At 38.7% G+C, this 22372-nt stretch overlaps 1 protein-coding gene across 3 annotated transcripts in view; it reads left to right on the top strand.

Moving 5' to 3' along the window:
• b3gat1a (beta-1,3-glucuronyltransferase 1 (glucuronosyltransferase P) a) overlaps positions 1–22372 on the top strand; it is a 107739-nt gene that overhangs the window by 50015 nt on the left and 35352 nt on the right. For all 3 annotated transcript variants that reach the window (XM_051135785.1, XM_051135788.1, XM_051135786.1), the window contains exon 2: positions 1953–2156. The gene's annotated coding sequence lies outside the window, so the exon portion shown is untranslated. The remainder of the gene's footprint in view (positions 1–1952; positions 2157–22372) is intronic.

The raw sequence follows: 22372 nt of genomic DNA on the forward strand, positions 1-22372 counted from the left end.
AGCATTTTCTGCAGCTTCTGAAGGGGAGTACTACATGAAAAAAAGTTGATATTTAGGCAAAATAAGATAAATGTACACATCTTCATTCTGTTCAAAAGTCTTCACCCCTGGCTCTACCTTCTAGCATACACAGTACTGTAGATGGCTTCACAGCTAAAAGACATGGATTAAAAGCCAAAAAAACACAAACACAAAATTTCATGGGGTTTTAGCTTCAGCTTTAGCATCAGCTTAAACTACTAAGCTTGTTTCATCTTTAAATTTGTTAGAAGTTCCATTATTAGAATGGATCGTAGTGAAACTGTTTGCCTCTGTTGTTGTTTTCCTGTCAATACCCTGTTAAAGGAAATGAATTTCACTCGATCTCTTTTGATCAGTGGGCAGACGTGTGATTTTGCCTATTACACTGAATCAATAGACAGCTCAAGGCCAGATACATATAACTTTCTTAACTGACACAGAACGCATTGCTACCTTCATCAATAATGGATATAAATGGACAGCATCAAATAAGAAATCAGACTTTGGCAGGGATTCGGCCTCCAACAATGAGTACAGGCAACAGCAGGTGGAAAAATCCAAATCAAAAAATGGGTTCCCTTGAAGCTTGTGCTAGAGGAAACTCTATTTATAATGTAAGCATGTGTCAAACAGATTTAGGTGTAGAAAAAAAAATGCTTTCTGAAAGATTTAGAAAACTTCTGGGGGAAAAAGTTTGCAATGGACTCACTTTGTAAACATAAAATACCCACATAAAAAAAACTTTTTTCCACTGATATGTACCTATATATAGGTACACAATCATTCATAGATCTACGAAGGAAAAAAAAGAACAACCCCAGTCTGTTACTACACATGTGAGCACTGCACTGGCAATCACACATACGCCATAATCATGTAACATTATTGCTACAAAATCTGTGATATTTCCTGTTTTGTACAGCTCAGTGAACTCAATGGCTTTGTTCAGGCAGCTAAAATCTGACTCAAATTGGTTTGTCCTGAATAGTTAAACTGCCCGCTGTTCTTCATAAAAATCCCAAATTCTTTGGTTTACCAGCATATGCGTATTTGAACCCTTTCCAACAATGATTGTATGATTTTAAGATTCATCTTTTCACACTGAGGACAACTGAGGGACTCATACACATCTACTGTAAAAAGATCAAACGTTCACTGATGCTCTAGAAGGAAAAACAGAGCCAGGAGGTGAAAAATTTTTGAATGTGAAAGGTATATTGAACTTGTTTTGTCTTCTGGAAAATATGTAACTGAAATATTCTGTAGCTTCTTAAGGGCAGTACTAAATGAAAAAAGATATTTAGGCAAAATAAGAAAAAATGTACACATCTCTATTCTGTTAAAAAATTTTCACCCCTGGCTCTTAATGCATCATGTTTTCTTCTGGAGTATCAGTGAGCATTTGAACTTTCGTAAACAGTTGCATATGAGAGCCTCAGTTGTCCTCAGTGTGACAAAAATGAGTCTCAAAATCATACGCAATCTCAAATATGCTAAAGATACTGGAAAACCAAAGTATTTGTGGGACCTGAAGGATTTTTCTGAAGTATACTACATAAAAAATAACACACATTTTGTATGATGCCTTATGTTTTTTTACATTTTGACTACAACTCTATGCATTTCACCTCTGATGTGCCCTGTCAGTACATTCCAATACTGATTACACTTTCTGAACAAACAGAACTGATTTCTTCACCTGCAAAACATCTGATTTGAATTACAAATCGGTTCTGGTACAGTGTAAACGCGCAACCTACAGTCCACATTCATATTTATCCATATTTCCCACCATAAATTAGCTCCAGTAATGAATGACGCCTACTCCAACCCTGCCCTCCCCTCGTCCCCTGGCTCTCAATGCCCGCCTTTGTCTGAAGATGAGAATGAGCCATTCTCTCTCTCACAGATGACCCCTCTTGTCTCCACAGCCGCCTGCTGAGGACGTGACTGCCCACGTGGTCTGGATGCCAGCAGCTGCCTCTCAGAGCCCCTGACGTCCCCTGGCAATCTGAGAAACACATCCTCATCCTCCGCTTCCACGCTCTCGACCCCCCCGGTCCGTGAGGATTATTGAGTCTCGGGATTACTGAAGTGTCCGCTTTGGCCGCGGGAGAAAGGGCACACTATTACTTGTGAGTATCCTCAGCTGCTCTGAGCCTCAGTTCTGCCTGTGCAATTAGAGTCATTATGGGCTTTTGTGCTTACTTGGTGGAAAAGAAAACGCAGGGAAGACTTTATTAGAGCAAATGAAATGCTTCATCAAACATTATTGGCCATTACTTTAATTATCGGCATAACAGAATGAAATGAACGAAAACAGATCTTTCTTGCCTTGAGTTCTAGTGTCTGAAATGGGCTTCGAGACTAAATTGAAACCGGCTATACGTGACGTGAAGGAACTGGGGCATTGCCAACGATGTCATGCTACTGTTTTGGCCACAAAACGCCTAGAGCGAGACTCGGGCATGTTAGGGATTCGGTTAGTGTCTATGTGAGTGAGTGCATACTTTGTCAAACTACCGCAATAAATAATTGAAACAAATGTACGACAAGGTTGTGTGTAGGTTCAGCGTTTGCTAGCTCTCGCAAGATTTCCAGTTTCAGTGTGAGAACAGGTTTCAAAACTCAATAGATTCAGGGAGAGACCACACATCATTTGATTTCAGTATTCTGTGAGGCCTGCTGGTGTAAAACATCTTACCTGAGAGTGTTTGCCTGGGTCTAGGGGCGAATAAAACATGCAAGGTGAAAGTCACAAATGATTTGGAATACAGAATGAATTAATGCAATCTGAGACGTGGAACAGGGAGAGCCAGAGAGGCTACACAGATGGATTTTTCTATACATGGCTGCCTGAATCAGAAATCAGCTGTAGTGAGGAAACCGGTACACATGTCTGATTGGATGAAGAAAATTTCTACTACAAAGAAACACAGTGCATAGTCCAGCTTTGAAAAAGACAAGCTGTTCTTTTATGCAAGTGCCATGTTTTGTTCCTTTTTTTCCTGTTAGAAAAAGAACACAAGATAACATCAATTCAAAATGGACCATATTTCCTGTCTTAAAAGGATAGTTCATCCAAAAAATGAAAATTCTGTAATTAATCACTCACCCTCATGTCATTCCAAACCTGGAACTTCGTTCATCTTCAGAACACGAATTAAGATATTTTTGATGAAATCCGAGAGCTTTCTGACATGTTCAAGGCCAAGAAAGTCAGTAAGGACATTGATAAAATAGTCCATGTGACATGAGTGGAAATGTTATAAAGCTACAAAAATATTTTTTGTATGCAAAGAAAACAAAAATAAATATAGCTTCAAACAGCGATTACCGGGGTTTAAGTGCTTTAGATATTAAAGCACATAAGAAAAAAGACATTACATATTATTTAGCAAGCCTGTAACCACCTAAATCAATCATTTTTGTCAAATCCAGGTGATTTATCATTGAAATATGATGTTTTATAACATTTTTGACTGTTATAGCGACGTCTGTCATCTGTCTCCCTGAAACTTTGCATGCTTGTTAAGAATCACCTGTATCATGTGCTCAGTGGGTTTTGTGAAGTTTTGAGTTTTCATTTAGAATTTATAGGCTTTTGGGTATATTTGGACAGGACCCTTTTTTCTAAGGACCCCATTATACCTTCCCAAATGGTAAATTTCAACATGTTTTTGATAATTATTGACCTAGAGAGTCCAGAGAATTGCACTGTGGTGGTTTTTTCCAGATGAAAAACCTAGGACTAGTGCACAAAAGTAGGTTTTTCACATCTTATCAATCATTTAAAAAATGATCTGATTGACAGCAGTGGTTCTAGAGGCAAAGTTGTTTGGAACGAGGAGGTCTATCATACGATACAAATATTGGGCCTTATTCATGAAACACGAGCAGAATGAATTTTTGTGTAAACTGTTCGTAAAGCCGTTCTGACATAAACTTTTGAATTCATGAAAATATTTGTATTTTCAAAATGTTAGTTGGTACTAAAGAAATGTACACCTAGTCCCTGCCACGTGTGAATGGTGCGGAAAATGTTTTCTTTTTAGCAATCTGATGACACTGAATTTTGATGCACTGCCATAATAAATACAAGTTAATTTGCCCTTGCCTTCTTATTTATTTATTTATTTATTTATTTATTTTTAGCTGAGTCGAGTTAGTTTGAGTTGATAATTGTACAACACAGCACTCGTCATTGTCACTATTTACCAAGCCGTAAATAGAGAACCACCCGACCAACCATCCTACAACAATGGAGAAGTCAATATTACTGATTAGTATTTTTTTATATTTAGTAAAATTCTTAAAAAATGAGGTGCGAGTAATATGTTGCCGCCGTGGATATTCCAAACCATAGCAACCAAAGCATCTCAGCTGGAAAAATGCTGTACCACCAAAGCGTTCTCAAGCGCCATCAGCTGGCCATTTTCAGAAGAGCGCCTGACATTTTTCTCGCATCTGGCTAAAACCTTTTGTCAACACATGTTAATTACATATTTATTGTTAGGCATATGGCCTTTTAATCTTTTTTGCATTTATGCAATATACTAGAGCCAAACCTGAGAAAGTATACGAGATATTCCACTGCATTCCTGGACACGCATTTTGCATAGCTGTAATTCATAGGCGGGGATTATGCTAATTGTGAATGAGCGTGCATTGCGCCCTGTTTACGAATGATTGGAATTCATTAACATACATGTTTAACACTCAAATCAAACGTTTATGAAGCGTTTGTGAATCTGGAGAAGAGTTTTCAGTAAGGTCTGTTATACGTGCAAATTACTGTGAATTTACTCATATATGTACGCAAGTTTTATGAATGAGGCCCATTGTGTATATGTGGGGAATCCGCACAATGTACAATCGTTTACGCCCTTAAAAAATGCAACACTGCCCCCCCAGTGGCTGATGTCTTTCAAAATTCTCACAGACCTTTGGGGCTGTAAGTCGATCGCCCTCTGCTAACCTTGTCTAATAGGCCAATGGTGGCCATGTTTTTTTGACATACGCAAATGTCCCCATAGACACTTGTGGCACTTTGGACTAAGACCGTGCACATCGATTTTCATGCTGATAGGACAAATGGTTGCACAGTTATAGCCATTTTAATGTTTTTTCCCCTCTTATAGCGCCACTGAGTGGCCAATTTCCACGATTTTTTCCCTGTGACCTCAGCTTGAGCTCTTACATAATTGTGCCGAGTTTGGCGAAGATATCTCATTCTGTTCAGGAGTTATAGGCATTTCACTAAAAGTGGCCCTTTCGTTTTGGCCTCAAAAGTGCAACTTTTTTTTATAAGTATTGATATTCACTCTTCAGAGAATCTTTCTGCCCTGGTTAGGTTCCAATCGGGCGAAAAACCTAGGGCTAATTTGCAAAAGTAGGTTTTGCAAAAAATGCGAAATACCTGAAAATTTTGACTCACGAATTGGAGACTTGTGCTTTGTCCGGCGTGGGCCAGGATTCCAACTACATAAGACACTTGAGTCTGCGACTGACGGTTTAGGAGTTACGAGTGATTTCGTACTTATGATCACTGTAGCGCCCCCATTAGGCTGATTGGGCCAAGCCTTAGTCATATTGAGTACTACCACCCCAAGTTTCAAGTCTCTATGACTTACGGTTTGGTCTGCGCAATCAGTTTTAGGGGGTAAACGCTCATCCGTGACCATTCTAACAATTACAATAGTGTTTTAGCGCTACGTGCTTGAACCCCTAATGACTTTAAAATGTTAATTAAACTAATGAAAATTCCATCATTTAATAATTATTTAATAATTTCCTTCTGTTTTCTGTGGGAAGCAAAAGAAGATTGAAAATATCTAGATAGTAGTAGGATATAATTATTACTATTATAACAAACATACATACTGTATGTTTTGTATAAAAGCTACTTTCCAAATGAAAGTGAAAGATAAAAAAAGGTAATTGTGAGATAAAAACTGAGGTAAGAAATAAGGTCACAGTCCTGAGAAAAGTAATTAATAGTCAGTTCTTTTTAACTCTTAGATAAAATGGGCTTCCATATTTTTGTGTAATTCAAACCTCAATAATATCCAAAGATTGCCAAGGCTTTGATGGCATACTCCAAAATGAGAAGAAAATGCTTCACTATCAATTTGGTGACGCAGGACAGACGTCACAAAATGACACAGCCCTGATATATATGGCTGGTAAACACTTGAAAAGCAGAAACCGCAACAATCCTGTGCTCAAAGTAAATTAGTCTCGTTTACTAAAAGGACGGACGGCTAATCAGCAGTCTCAGATCAATTCGGGAGTCCAGCCGTCATGTATCTCTCGTCTGCTTGCGAACATCTAGTCTCTGAACACTGTTAAATGAGTGTCAGAGAAGTCTTGCGGCTTTAGATAAGGCAGCACAATGGCTGTCATGAACACACACCAACATACAAAAGTGCACAAACGGCCTGAAAGCACCAGGAGGCTGTGGATGTGATGAATTGAATGGAAAGACTGTCCTTTCCAGCACAGCAGTGTTTCAGTGGCACATCCTGCTCCTGCAGAGAGAGTGCGGCTCAAGAGAGACCCGGGCTGATCAGCAGTTCTTGGACTTAATTAACACCAGAGGCCTAGCAGCTGTTGTGCCTCCCCCTGCCTGCACTCTGTACCACCCTACCAGATTTTGTAGGGGTTAACATGTTTGAAAACATATACAGTAAACATAAGCACAAAAGCTATAAACAGTAAGCATATAGTGGATACAAAATAAGATATTTGCCATAGATACAAGCTAGCATAAATACATTTACAGAAATGAGTTTGAAATTGCTTGGCTAATTAGGGTCAACCTATGTAATGATCTGTAATAACACTAATGCACAAAAGAACTGATTTCTTTGCTTTTTAGACATAAAGACACAATTAACCTTCCTGCTGAGTATTTAAAAATTAGCTACATTAAATATAGCTACAAAACTCATTAAAAGGTCCTTATGATTGTCATTAGCAGTCTATTAGAAACTGCCTAAGATCAGTTAGCTATGTTCTAATATATGCAGCAGACAGATACCTGTAGATAGATTGATGGATGAATGGATGGATGGATGGATGGACAGTGTACAGGCATACAGTGGAATGAAATTTACAAAAATGCTTACAAAAATGACCGGTACATTATAATGACACACTGTAATAGTTACTTTACTGTCAACAATACACTATACACTACGGAAGCCTGTTTCCACCACTGAATAAAAAATTAAAAAAGATAATTGCAAGGTTTTCTCACAATTCAGATTTTTATCCTGCAATTGCAAGTTTACATCTCGCAATTCTGACTTTTTTTCTCAGAATAGTGTAATATCAACTCGCAAATTTTTGTCAGGAACTCGCAATTTTTTTTTCTCGCAAAAGCGAGTTTGTATCTCACAATTATGACTTTTTCTCACAATTGCGTTTATATATTTACAATGGACTACTTGCACAACTACTTCCGCGTTCTACATATTACGGCTCGGGAGGTTCCAGTTAGCGCTCAGCATTAAACTGTGGTCAATTTAGTAAAACCTGAGTTAATTTGTGGTTATATGGTTTAACTTCAATTGCAATTTTTGGTTTTATTTATAGTAAAACCGTGGCTAATTTGTTTGTGTGCGTTGGTGCTCTTATTCCGAGCCCATGCTGCTTATTCCATTGTTTAAACTGGCTGAATGAATGTGCGGTAATTGCTAATTTTAACAATGATAAACATTTAAATAATTTTTAACAGTAACACCTTGACAGTGCGACTACTTGGAATATTCATATTTTGGCATTAGGCTACATACAGTGAAATGATGACACAGAATATAACACAGAACAGTGACTAACATATTTATCTGATAAATAAAGGTTCATTATGATCTTATTCATCAGATCTCACAAACACTGCAGCGTCACGATTAGGCCACTAGTGTAATAGAGCACTGATACCCTGTGGTGAAACAATCACGTATGATTACCAGTATGGAGTGAATTTTGTGCCAATATTCATCAAACAAATCCATCTGCTTTGTAAAGAAAAACTTTTTTTTTTGAAAAAAGGAAGTTGCTCAATTGCATTTGTGAGAAAATCTGCCTGCACGCATTTGTGAGAAAATCAAGCCAAGTTTCCTCATAAAAAGGCTCACAGCTGTAATACACAATAAATATATTTGTCTATACCATTGCATTTTCTCTCAAATAGAGTTTTATATTTGCAAATCACTTTGCGTTTGTTTGAAAGTTGTGTTTTTGCAAATCAGATATTGGCACAAAATTCACTCCATATACCAGCCACTGCTTTCTCGCTTTCTCAGATCGGATTATGTTGGATTAAAACTTCACATTCCATTGAGTTTGGAAAATTCTGTACACAATAAACATCAGGATAAGTCTTCTCCTGTCTCTGAAAATTTTAAAATCAAAAGATTTTAAAATCATCCCGCAAACTTTATTAGGCGTTTAAGTCAACTAGATGATTACAGCACACTGAAAATGTACACAACCGGAAATAACTGAGCTTTAATATTTCGAAACGGAAGTGCGTCACGAGGCTCAGTGCAAGTAGTCCATTGTGACTTTTTTCTTGCAAATGTGACTTTTTTCTCAGAATTGTGGGATGTACACTCACAATTGCGAGAAATTAAGTCAGACTTGAGAGATAAAACCTTTTTTTTAATCACAAACGCAAGTTTGTATCTCACAATTTTAACTTTTTTCTTGAAATTGCGAGTTTACATCTTGACATCTTGTTACATTTTTCCTCAGAATTGTGTAATACAAGATCACAATTCTGACTTTTTTCTTGCAAATTCAAGTTTGTATTTTGCAGTTATGACACTTTTTTCTCACAAACACGAGTTTGTATCGCACAATTCTGACTTTTTTTTCTCAGAATTGCATAATACAATCTCACAAATCTAACCTTTTTGCTTGCAATTACGAACGTCCATTTTGGTCTGACCAACAGCGCACATTTCCATCGTCTTTTTGACTATCTGAGATTAGATTTGGCCCGGAGAACTCCATGGCATCACTGCACAGAATTGATGTATAGCTTTCTGCTAGAGTAACAGAAGTTCAAATTGCATTTACTGATGCAGCTGCAGAATGTGTTAAGTGACAGCAGTTTTCCAAAGTACGCCTGAGCCCATGTGGCTATATTTAACACAATTGATGGTTTCTTATGCAATGCCATCTGAGGGCTCAAAGGTCATGCACATTCACCTGAGGTGTCTTGCCTTGCCCTACACAGACTGACATTTCTCTGGATTCCCTGAATCTGTTCACAATATTATGTGTGGTAGTTGGTGAAAGACCTACTGAAAGAAATGCTGTTTGATTTGTTTGATACTTTTGTCATGAAATTTGGCACAAAGTGATGAGACATGATCCAACCTTGCTTGGAAAGACTGAAAAGCTCCTTTTATGATCCAAACATGATATCCTCACCTATTTCTATTTCACCGTCTTACTGTAAACTGTTTCAAAACAGTTTAATTTGGATATTCTATAACCTTTTCACTTTTATTTATATTTGTTCAGCTTTTTTAGAGTGTGTTGCAGCCATGAAAATCAAAATTTGGTTATATTTACAAAATAAGTGAAAAGTTGGTCACTGAAAACATTGGAATTGTTTTCTTTGTACTTTAGTCAATTAAATAAAGGTTAAAGAGAATAAACAGATAACATATTGATTTTATGGCATTTTACGAAACGTCCCATCTTTTCTGGAATTGGGTTGTACATAATAAATATACACAGTACACACACATATATTATGTAAACAAAACCTTTTAATTTGGATGCGATTAATCTTTGCACAGCACTATTATAAACTCCAGTTTGAGGGAAAAAAGACATCTCATAATTCTGCCTTTATATCTTGCAATTGCGAGTTTATATCACACAATACTGATTTAGATTGTATACAGTATAATTTTATAATGCCACAGTATAGTATAATTCTTTTGTGTCCACAATCAAATTGCAATGGACTATAATGTGTTTTACTCATGTGGCCCATTAACTGACAGTACATTAAAACTATAAAATAGATTGCTGTGAGTTTGACTCCATCAGCACAGCACAAATGGAGGAACATATGCCCATACATCCCACCCACAGGGATAATAACATCTCTCATTATACAAGAGCTTTCTGAATAGATTCCTGAATGGTGCCTATCCAGTTAAGCAAAAAATGTTCCTTAAGTAAACAGGATAGACAAAAAAGTTCATTTTAGTTATTTGATATCTATCTGCCCATCTGTCTTCCTGAAAGCAAACAGGTTTATCACCCCATGGTTTTATCACTTTTAGGCAGATGTGAGCAGGCCTAAGAAGCCTAGCAACCCAGACACATGGTAATTTATATTTCTAGGGGAACACACTTAAGCCCATCCATTTCTATGCTCGAAGCAGTATGTTAAGAGAAAAACTAGCTTGTTTTCCAGAAGGATTCTGTATTATAGACACAACAAAGCATTTGATTTGACATCCATGCGCCTCAGCAGCCTTCCGTGTTAAAATCCTCTCACAATTTGGAACAGTAATTTGTTTCTTAATGCTTTCTGTAGAGCCTTAAAGTTTTATACAGAATAAAAATATCTGCTCGTCTCTCTAAACCACCACGAGGGGTGGCACATATCCGCAAAACATTCCATTGTAAACCCAAATCAAGATCTATTAATAGGCTGTTCTTTATCCCCTCATTAAGAAATCAATAGGATACGTCCACATTTGAAACCGGATGTAACCTTTGCGCCTGAGACTGATCTGATATCATCAGAAAATCCACATATCTTGCATGTGTTCAATTATAGCTGCTGCGATACTCCAAAGAGTCTACTTACAGCTGTGTGGGAGCGCGACTGATACGTTCGCATTTGAGTCGAACTCGCAATTAAATCCATGAATGTCCGACACAGAGGCTGACACAAACCCATGGCATTGTGGCTTGTTTATGTTACATGATTTTAGCATTTGCATGGCTGCGAGTAATGCAAGTAAATGAGCCATAGCGTGTGTACTAAATCCACACTGAACCTTTTTTCTTTTTTCCATGTGTTTCTTTCTGCTATTTGGAGTAATCCCATCATTGCAGAGCATTTCCAGTGTGGAATGTTTACCACGAGCACTTCCATATGGCATTTACATGCTCCTAGCCTGTTTGCACACAGCTGCTAAGCTATGCAAATAGCAACACAAACTCAACATGTCTTATGCATAGAAATTAATGCATGGTAAATATGTGTGAAGTGAGACGGGAGGTTTGAATGGGAAAAGGAAAGATGAGGACATAAACATGAAAGACATTGTGTAGTACATAATAAATTGGGTAATGCTTTAGAATACTGTTAATAACGTCATTAATAACCGCACAGGAACAAATTAGCACACAACATTAACATAGTAACTACTCTTAACTGACAAGAAACTCTGATAAACCCAGTAGTTTGAATGTGGTAGTTCAGACCAAAAAACAACCTGCTTTACAAGAAAATACTATTTCAAGCTTCTACTTCAAAATTCCTTGCTTAATTCAATGTTACTTGCTGATTCTTAGTTCTTGTAGTTATTTCTGAAATGTATTAGAAATTTCTCATGATGAAAACATACCTGTGGGAACTTTTCCGCAAGATGTGAAATACGTACCAATAAGTACATATCACTGCAGTTTCCAACAGAAATTAACAGCGTTTGTAACTGTTTTCGTACACAGTTATGATTACAGCTCCGTATGTTTTGCTTTGTGGATGTAACAACCTTGCTCGGCAGCTCAGCTGGCAAGGAGTTGGACTTAGGATGTGGAATCGTTGGGTACGAATCCTGTGAAAAACATGACTCATGATAAAAGAGCTGAAAGTTAACAGATCAAAAAACAAGCTAAACCGGCAGGTTTGTGATTGCGTTTTTACGTCACATTCGCTTTTGTTCATACAGTCGGGTAGGTTTAGATGTAGTGCAGATGGTACGTTATTTTAAAACGTCATAGAGCATTAGAGTTATTGCACCACTCAATGGATATTTCAAGTCAGAACCGCTGTGACGCGTACAAAACCAACGTCACATAAAACGTACCATATGTCCAGTCTTTTAGTGCCACTCAATGGACATTTCACATCGAATATGTCACAAAATGTACATGGCGGTACGTATTTTGCCTCTTGCGAAAATGTTCTCACAGGTACGTTTTCGTCATGAGATAAGGTTTGAAAATCATGGTCACTCAAGAAAAATGTTGGAGGAGGAGACTGAATTTCCTTTGCTACTTTTCTTCCTTTGCTCCTGTAAACAAAACTTGGTTCTCGCAAGACTAGCATATTCTCACCTCAGCTTACGCTACGCCTACATCCTACATCCTACGTCTTCTGCTGGAAAGCCACTTTTGTCATGAAGGCACGTATGAAAGTCAGCAGAAGCTAGAGATTACGATTTATAAAGTTTTAAATATGGATATTTTCCTTACAAAAACACAAAAGAGGCCTTTTTAAAGGAGAAGTTTACTTCCAGGACAAAAATTTACAGAACATGCACTCACCCCCTTGTCATCCAAGATGTTTGTGTCTTTCTTTCTTCAGTCGTAAAGAAATTATGTTTTTTGAGTGGACGTCAGTGGTGCCCGTGAGTTTGTACTTCCAAAATGCAGTTTCAGTGCAGTTTCAAAAGGCTCTAAACAATCCCAGACGAAGAATAAGGGCCTTATCTAGCGAAACGATCTGTCATTTTCTATTAAAAATTTAGATACTTTTTAACCTCATGCTCATCTTGTCTAGCTTTGCATGAACTCTGTGTATTCTGGTTCAAGACAGTTAGGGTAGGTTGAAAAACTCCCATCTCATTTTCTTTTCCAACTTCAAAATCGCCCTACATCGCTGTTTTACCTTTTTTGTAAAGGGTGTTTGATCTTCTTTGCACCTTCACTTTGTAAACTCTGGGTCGGTACTTCTGCAGCCATGTAGAAGTACTGACCCAGTCGGTACTTCTACAACCTTTTGAAGATGAAGGAGAAAATGGGGGAGTTTTTTTGACAGAGTTCATGCAGAGCTAGACAAGACAAGCATTTGAGGTTAAAAAGTATGTCAATTTGTTTAGAAAATGACAGATTGCTTCGCTAGATAAGAACCTTCTTCTGGGAGAATCCAGAAGAATCCTTATGGATTACAGCCCTTTGAAGCTGCATTTAAACTACATTTTGGAAGTTCAAACTATGGGGCACCATAGAAGTCCACTATATGGAGATAAATCCTAAAATGCTTTCCACAAAAAAACATACTTTCTTATCGACTGAAAAAAGAAACACATGAACATCTTGGATGACAAGGGGGTGAGTAAATTATCTGTCAATTTTTGAAGAAAGTCAAAAAGAAAGTCGTATACACCTAGGATGATTTGAGGGTGAGTAATTTTCACTTTTGGGTGAATTTTCCCTTTAATATTGCTTTGCATTTGTCCCTGTGTAGTTACTGATTAATGACAGAACTGTTTTCTCCCTATTTGCAAAGATGGACCAAATTCAGCATTTAGATTTCTAGAAAAGACTCTTATTGAACTCTAATGAGGTCATGAAGCACATTTAAAGTGTGTTGTCAAGGAATGCTAATGAGCATTTCTTTTAATGAGGGAATTGGAGACTCTCCAAAAAATCTATGGGAAAAACAACTCTAGTGGAGAACTGATGTTACACTATGATGGACCCGAGGGAGGACCAGAGGGAGGAGAAGAACCTTCACTGCTCAAAAATATAAATCCAGACTTCCACAATCCCCTGTGGGGATTTGCAAGATAGATGCCCAACTTTTTAGCAGTTGGAAGCCCTGAGGCAGTACACGATAGCAGTCCTCCCTAATGTGGTATGGTAGTTCTGTTTTCCAATAACAGCAGAAAATGACAAAAAAAACACGCTGATGTTATTATATAAGTTATATAATGCACACAATCGGCATAGTATGGCATGCAAGATTTATGTGTAAAATTATGAAAATATTGTTGCCATTTACTCACCTTCAAATGACTACATTCAGTTTTCCTTTAACTAAATGTTAGCTAGTCCCAGTAACAATATCCCTGTAGCTGTGCACAAAGACGGAAGCAGTAACATGCTAATTCACAAGTGGGCTTAAGGAGTTTTTATTGGAACTTCGGAAAAATGGAACACAGCTAAGTCAGGGATGAATTTTAATCTCACACAGCGCAAGAGCAATCAATCTTTTCTATTCAATCTGTCCCTCGGCTCTTGGGAATGAATTCAGCTCAGTTTCATGTATTTTACCCCGTTCGCAAATCAAACAGTCTGAAACGACAGCATTACAAGTGAGAGACGTATTAACCTCTTTGCCTTTGTGGGTGGCTGTGTAGATCAGCTGTATAAGAACTACAGTCTTATGAATAGCAGACTAGATTGATTCCTTGAAGTGTGGACCATTATTTGTCATAATGAGTGTGCTTTGCTGGACCTAAGCTGTTCTGTAAGACCCTCAAGGCAGATTTACACTGTATGGTCATGCAAACATCCATCTCATCTCAGTTCAGACAGAGACTGAACGTCATCATAGCTTTACTCAACAGTGGAGACACTGTATCCTTAAGAATAAACACGAACACATTAAACAAGAATCAAAACAGCAGAGGTATATTTCTAGAGCACAATTATGCAATCGGACACCATGTATAGATAAACAAAGAACTATCAATAACTTATTTGTGTATGCAAGTATTTGATGTGGGCAGTCAAAAGATCTCCTTTACAGCCTTCGGAAATACAGCAGAAACTAATTTAAGACCTTTAAGTGAATATAAAGCTCATTACAGTCACCTTCATGGCATCTTTGACCTCCACAATTTGATTAAGTCTACTCAGTACATTGCTGCACTCAATAGCTTCCACTCAATCTGCAGCATTGCTTTAGAGTTTTTTAAGCTTGTGTTTTCCACTACTTTTATAGTTCAATAGTTTGGTCAGAGGTTACATTTCTCCCCTCGGCTGTTGATGATATAAGCACCAGCACTGATGCAGTTTGTTCTTTTCCACAAGAATTCAAATTAATATAATAAAGATGTAATCTGTAATGGAATTAAATCAATTCAGAATCGCATATGTAAAAGCAAAATGAAAGAGTTTAAAATGGACATCAAGTATGAAGTCCTAATTCAGATTTATAGGAATTTGATTTAAATTGGTTCTTAATTCACTTAAAATAATCCATTCAAAACAGTACATTTTTTTGTGAATTGGGCTATGCTGATCTCACTGTATGTTTTTGATTCACTAAAATAGCAACTGCAAAAAAAATACTTTTTGCCTGAAGCCCATGACATCCAACCAACAGAAACATGTTTATTACACCTGCATGTGGTACATACAATAGTTCTTTCTGAATCACATTCAGTAGAGATGGCAAATTGACTTTTACACCTCAGGCAAGACATGATTTCTTTTGCTGTGTTGCTGAAGATCAGGGGTGGCTTAAAGGGGTGGGGGAAGGTTAGGACCATTCTAAGGGCCAGATGATGGGGGAGACCCATGGGGGGAACGCGACTTCTACAGAGGGGAACATGGAACGTGATTTCTAAAGAGGCCAACAGCTGTAGTCTGTCCAGTATGGTAGCCCGTTTCCACCACTGAATAAAAAATAAATAAAAGGTAATTGCGAGTTTTTATCTCACAATTCTGACTATTTTTCTCACAATTTTGAGTGTATATCTTGCAATTCTGACTTTTTTCTTAGAATTGTGAGATATAAACTTGCATGTGCAAGTTATAAAGTTTAATTCTAAGGGGGAAAAATAATATGTTTTCAGAACTGCGAGTTTATATCTCACAATTCTGACTTATAACTCACAACTGCGTGTTATAAAGTCAGAATTGCAAAAAGTCAGAATTGTACGTCAATTCTGACTTTATTTCTGAGAATTGTGAAACATACATTCTGACAATTAGGACTTTTTTTCTCAGAATTGCATAATATAAACTAATTGCAAATGCAAGTTTGTGTCTCGCAATTCTGACTTTTATTTTCTTGCAATTCTGACTCTTTTTCTCAGAACTGTGAGATATAAACTCACAAGTGCGAGGTGAGAAAAAAGTGACAATTGCGAGATTTTAAAAAGCATTGATTCTTTGTCATTGGTTTTGTGTGTCCCTACCCATACAAGGAATCTTCTAACTTCTAACATTATAAAAAAAAAATAATAGCGCTGTTAATCGATTAAAAAATTAATTAATTAATATTAAATTTTCCTGAAATGAATCGTGATTAATCGCTATTAATCCCAGCTTTAAAGTTTAGAAAAATACTTTCATATTACATTAATTTCACATTCAGTCTTCAAATTAATGTATAAACAACATAAAGACAGTATATTTTTAATATTTGTTAAACATTTTTTTATGACTGAAGGTGAGTATCACTGATACTAATATTACTGACGTCTCTAAGAAATTGTTTCTTTTTTCCTAATATTTAGCCATTGACTACAGCCACTCAACATTGCAGTATAATTAAGAGCTTTCAATTTTAACATTTATTAGACTTCTAGAAAAAAACAACTTTAGTTTAATTTAAAGGAGAAGTACAAAAATGTACAGATAATGTACTCACCCCCTTGTCATTCAAGATGTTCATGTCTTTCTTTCTTCAGTCGTAAAGAAATTATGTTTTTTGAGGAAAACATTTCAGGATTTTTTCCATATAATGGCCCACTATGGTGCCCCAAGTTTGAACTTCCAAAATGCAGTTTAAATGTGACTTCAAACAATCCCAAATGCGATTGTAAAAAATCCTAGCCAAAGAAGAAGGGTCTTATCTAATGAAATGATCGGTTATTTTCATAAAAATAATACAATTTAAATACTTTTTAATCTCAAAAAAGGTAAAACAGTGATATAGGATGATTTTGAAATTGACGGAGAACATGACATGGGAGTTTTTCGACATACCCTAACTGTCATGAACCGGAAGTTCAGGGAGAGCAAGACAAGATGAGCGTTTGACAAATAAAAAGTATATAAATTGTATTATTTTTATGAAAATAACCAATCATTTCGCTAGATAAGACCCTTCATCCTCGGCTGGGATCGTTTACAACCGCATTTGGTATCGTTTGAAGCCACATTTAAACTGCATTTTGGAATTTCAAACTCGGGGCACCATAGAAGTCCACGATATGGAGAAATATCCTGAAATATTTTCCTCAAAAATCATAATTTCTTTACGACTTAAGAAAGAAAGACATGAACATCTTAGATGACAAGGGGGTGAGTACATTATCTGTAAATATTTGTTCTGGAAGTGGACTTAAACCCATTATTTACCTGTGTCCTTCAGCAAATAGAACATACACAGAAATTGAATTAAGTTATGAAACACTAAATATTAAATTAAATATTGATGAATACTTAAAGCTACAAAAGTTATTGATTTTCTCTTTTTTCTTCTGTTCTTTGATTTAAGCCTAGAATACACTACGTGACTTTTAAAATCTGAATAGATTTTTAAAACACTAGGCCAGGGGTGCCCAATCCTGTTCCTGGAGATCTACTATCCTGCAAAGTTCAGCTCCAACCCTGATCAAACACACCTGAACCAGCTAATTAATCTACTAGGTAGCACTTGATAATTACAGACAGCTGCGTTGGAGCAGGGCTGGAACTAAAGTCTGCAGGTAGGTAGATCTCCAGGAACAGGATTGGGCACCCCTGCACTAGGCCATATACACTTACCGACTTTGTAAACAGTGACAAAGGAAAACTAGCCATCATACACCACACGACTGAGGACCACACAAAGCAGACTTTGAAGTTGATCACAACAAACTTACACAGAAACGTGTTGCTAGATGACACTTGACAAATGAAAGCAATATACGTCTAAAATCAGCTAAAAATATCAAACATGTTTGATATCCTCCGACTGGATGGAATCAAAGTCTGAAGCTAAAAAAAAATCGGATGTAAAAAAAAATTCTGTAACCATCACACAACAGGCAATTTCTATGGATCTGTCAACTCAAATCTGCAGACTGGCTCTGACTTTCGCCAACTAGCGTCAGCTTCTCCAGACTGCAAACATCACAGCAGTTGGGTTAGGTTATTTGGCTGCTACTACTTTAAGAGCCCATAGTTTAATTCGCCCTTAATATGAAATAATACAGGTTACAGTGCAACCAAGAGTGTGCAACTGAACCGTGCGTGCTACAAGCACAGTATAACAGCTGACAGGACAGCTAAATTTGTTTTTACTGATATATGGCCTGACAACATCTCACCTGACTGCAGATCACTGTTGTTCTACTAAAGCTTGGCAGTTGTACCTTTCCCATGCTCGCTTGACTAGCGCCTGGCACTGAAGTGAAGCTGGACTGTGTGTCTGAAAAGTCTCTAATTTAATGTGGTCGTAAAGACCTTCTGTTACTAAATAAACGCACTTCTTGTCAAGAAAAAAAAAAATAGAAGCAGTAGTTGTGAGTGGGGAGGTCAACCTTAGCCCCGCCCCTGCATTAACTGTGTTAAATATTTATAACGAGGTAAACTCAAAGAATTAATCGCCTTCAATAACGCGTTAATTTTGACAGCACTCCAAAGTAATAATTATAAACTAAAACGTTCCTTTAGGAGAACAAAGTAGCATGGAGGATGGGAAGCGCTGCATAAATACACTCTCACACAGAATAAAAATACATAAGAACAGCTATCTGAATCATTAAAATGATGATCATATCCAGTTGAGGAAAATTTACTCATCCCTAACCCTAAACAAAGCAAATTTTTAATGTGAAACAGTACAGAATACGCTTTTAAATGTTTCTTTATTTCTTCAGTTGAATTGTATTATTAGTACTACGCAATGCATTTCCTGCTGTCCTCGACCCTATCAGAACAGACCTGTGTCCATTTTTTTTATTTATATCGCACTGCTGTTTCTTCTCTGCACCTGTTTCTGCCTCACTCTTGCTTTGTATCCAGTCTCTTATCTTCACTCTCTGCTTGTTCAAGTGCCATGATGACACTGGTAGTGCTGCTACAGTGGGTTAAGAAGCCAGCCAGGTGTCAGGTTTCTCTGCAAAGTCACTCCTTGTGCTCTGAATCACTGACACCGCACCTCTGCTGTTGCTGATACCAAAAACATCCCTGTGTGTCAGCAGTTCTTTCCTTCTGTCATATTAATCTGCCGCTGAGTACATTAAAATGTGACTTTGGAGTAAGCAGTCAGTGTATTGCTGTCTTTAAAATGCCAGAAAATGTTGATGAGATGAGAAATCCTATCAGGTCAGAAGGAATGTCTGCTCTATTACATTTCCTTGTTCAAGGACGTAACCTCTAGTGTAGAGCCTCACTGAATAACCTGAGAACGCAGAGAACCTCCTGTACTAAGCCATTTTTGATTTGTCATAGCCTGAGGATACATGAAGCTATTTTAAAATATCAAAGCATGTTCAAATTAGGAAAATGACCAAATCCAGCAATGATACAGGTGATAAAATGTAAATTTTCATTTAATCAAGTGCCTATTGTCACAGTTATCACATGCGTTTTCTTTTAGTTGCCGTTTTCCTGTCTTTTGCTCTAGTTTAGTTCCTGTGTACCCATCTTTGGTCATGTTCCTGGTCTCGTTTAGTCATTATTAGTTAACCACCGTCACCTGTGTTACCCTCATGTAGTCACCTACTTTAGTTTCCCTCTCTGTTCTGGTCTTTGTTACATGTTGCTTGTGTTTCCCTGTGTCTTGATTGATCATCATCTTCTTGGATTATTATTAAACGTTATATTGGAGTATCGTCATCTTCAAGAGTTTCTCTACTACAATATGGGATTATTTTTGTGCCAATAAGAATGAACGTAACTTTATAAAACTGAACGTAACTTTCCAAGAAACGATCAAAAATATGCCACTGCAAAAGAAGAAAAACACAATGAAAATGAAAAAATGAACTCAGTCGCACGAATTTAACATGCTCTTCAAATATGCTTCATTCTTTGTTAATGATTTTCAAAAAATCATTTTCGCGAATCATGGATTCTGAATGCGTTGCCACAGCTTTCGCTTACGCTTCGCAAATTTTCGTTTGCTGTTTTGGCACAAACCTCTCGTGGGGGCGGGCTTAACAGCGATCTACTCTGATTGGCTAATGAGCTTTTGATGGACAGTTGCTCTCTGACCTGGAAGCACAGACGGTGACGTCAGTGGCGCACATATTGGAAAGTTGTTGCAGTGTGCAATATGTCGTGCTTTGTTTATATTAAGTATTAATGTTATTAGTATTTCACCTACGGTCGTCTCTTAGTTTCTAAAGATGAGCTCCCAGGAGAGACACGGAGCGGCATCATCGTCCACCTCAGCTTGTCCCTCAGGGCAGCTTGAAGTAAGTTTGTGTTGCTAAAGTAACGTTAATCAATAACATTGATAAAAGTTTTATTCATGTACAGTGTGCAACAGTTCTGATAGTTTCTATAAACAAAGCACGACGTATTGCGCCACTGACGTCACCGTCCGTGCTTCCAGGTCAGAGAGCAACTGTCCATCAAAAGCTCATTAGCCAATCAGAGTAGATCGCTGTTAAGCCCGCCCCCACGAGAGGTTTGTGCCAAAACAGCAAACTAAAATTTGCGAAGCGTAAGCGAAAGCCGTGGCAACGCATTCAGAATCCATGATTCGCGAAAACGATTCTTTGAAAATCATTAACAAAGAATGAAGCATATTTGAAGAGCATGTTAAATTCGTGCGACTGAGTTAATTTTTTCATTTTCATTGTGTTTTTCTTCTTTTGCAGTGGCATATTTTTGATCGTTTCTTGGAAAGTTACGTTCAGTTTTATAAAGTTACGTTCATTCTTATTGGCACAAAAATAATCCCATACTACAAGAGCATGACAGAACAGCCGACCAACAAAAAGTATGCGGTGTGTTATGTTCGACCCAGTGCTCAGCCAGCCATCACCCCGCTTTGCGGAGCGTCAGCCCGAGCCCACCGCAAATGGAGAGCCAGAGGCCAGCACAATTTACGAGCCATCGCAGGAAGGAGCTAAGGATTGTCCTGGAACCAGAGCCTCATGTCACATCCTACCAAATGCGAGAGCCAGCTACATCGTACACAGCGGTGAATGTTACAGTGGAGCGTGAGGGCGCCGAAGAAAACCCCGCCTACTGTACCACCGCTGAGGGGAAGCCATCGCTGAACTCAGAGAATAATTTGGATTTATATGGAGATATGCCCTGTCTTCTCCCTCCAATCTTCTTCTGTCTGTCCCATCACGACCACGAAGGTTGTGTTTAAACTGTCTGCCTGGAAATATCTGTCTGCCTTGAACTGTCTGCCTGTACTACAATGACCACTGAGGTCATTCCCCTGTCGCTGGTGCTCTCGGTGCTGGAAGTGGCCTTATGGTGTGTTTGGCAGCACATACCGTTTTTAACCCCCGATCATCCTGAACTCCTGCCCAGCCTCCCTTTCCCACCACCTCTGTACCAGTCCTCACTTTTGCCTCTGCTGTCTCCTGGCAACCCTTCTGCTCAACCTCAGACAACCATACGTGCGGTGGGATCACCGCGAGTCTGCCAGTCTCCATCGGCGTTGTGGCTGGAGGATCCTTTGTCTCCGCCTCCAGCCTCTGAGTCCCGGACTTTGCCTCGGTCTGTTCATCCAGCGGCTGCACCATGGCTCCTAGCTCCCTCATCTCCACTAGGCTCCCTCGTCTCTGCCTTGGTCAGTCGTCGACCATCTGCCGCCTCGGGACTTCAATCCTCTGGCTGCACCTCGTCCCTCCGGATCTGTCAGTCTCCTCCTTCCCTCCAGCTCCACCTTGGTCCGAATACCCATCTCTGCCTCGGTCGCCGGAGCCATCTGCTCCACCTTGGCCCTCCGAATCCTCAGTATCACCCTGACTCGTCGCCTCTCCGTCTCCGCCTCGGGCTCTTCTCCTATCAGCTCTGCTGCCTTCAGTTGGCCCCCTGACATCATCAGCCCTTCCTCCACCATGACTCCTCCCTCCGTCAGCTCCACCGTGGGCCGCCATCCTGACCGTGGTCTGGGTCCCGCCTGGCTCCTCCTGCTCCCTCCTGTCTTCTCCCTCCATCTGATCTGCCCTTCTCCTGTTTGGCTACTCCCTCCGTTGTCTCCACCCTGTACTCTGTTCATCGTCCTCATCCTGGGAGTCCGTCCTCCGCCTGAACCTCCACCTGGGTTGTCCACCTGCCTTCCTGACAGTCTTTTGCCATCCCACCACGACTCCTTTGTCCTCCTCCTAAGTCCCCCTCTGTCCCTCCCTTTGTCTCTGCAGCGCGAGGTTGCGCCTTCTGTGAGGGGGGCCACCGTCACCTGTGTTACCCTCATTTAGTCACCCTACTGCTTGTGTTTCCCTGT

The sequence above is a fragment of the Labeo rohita genome, chromosome 18 (assembly GCF_022985175.1).
Source record: "Labeo rohita strain BAU-BD-2019 chromosome 18, IGBB_LRoh.1.0, whole genome shotgun sequence".
In the NCBI taxonomy this organism is placed as follows: Eukaryota; Metazoa; Chordata; class Actinopteri; order Cypriniformes; family Cyprinidae; genus Labeo; species Labeo rohita.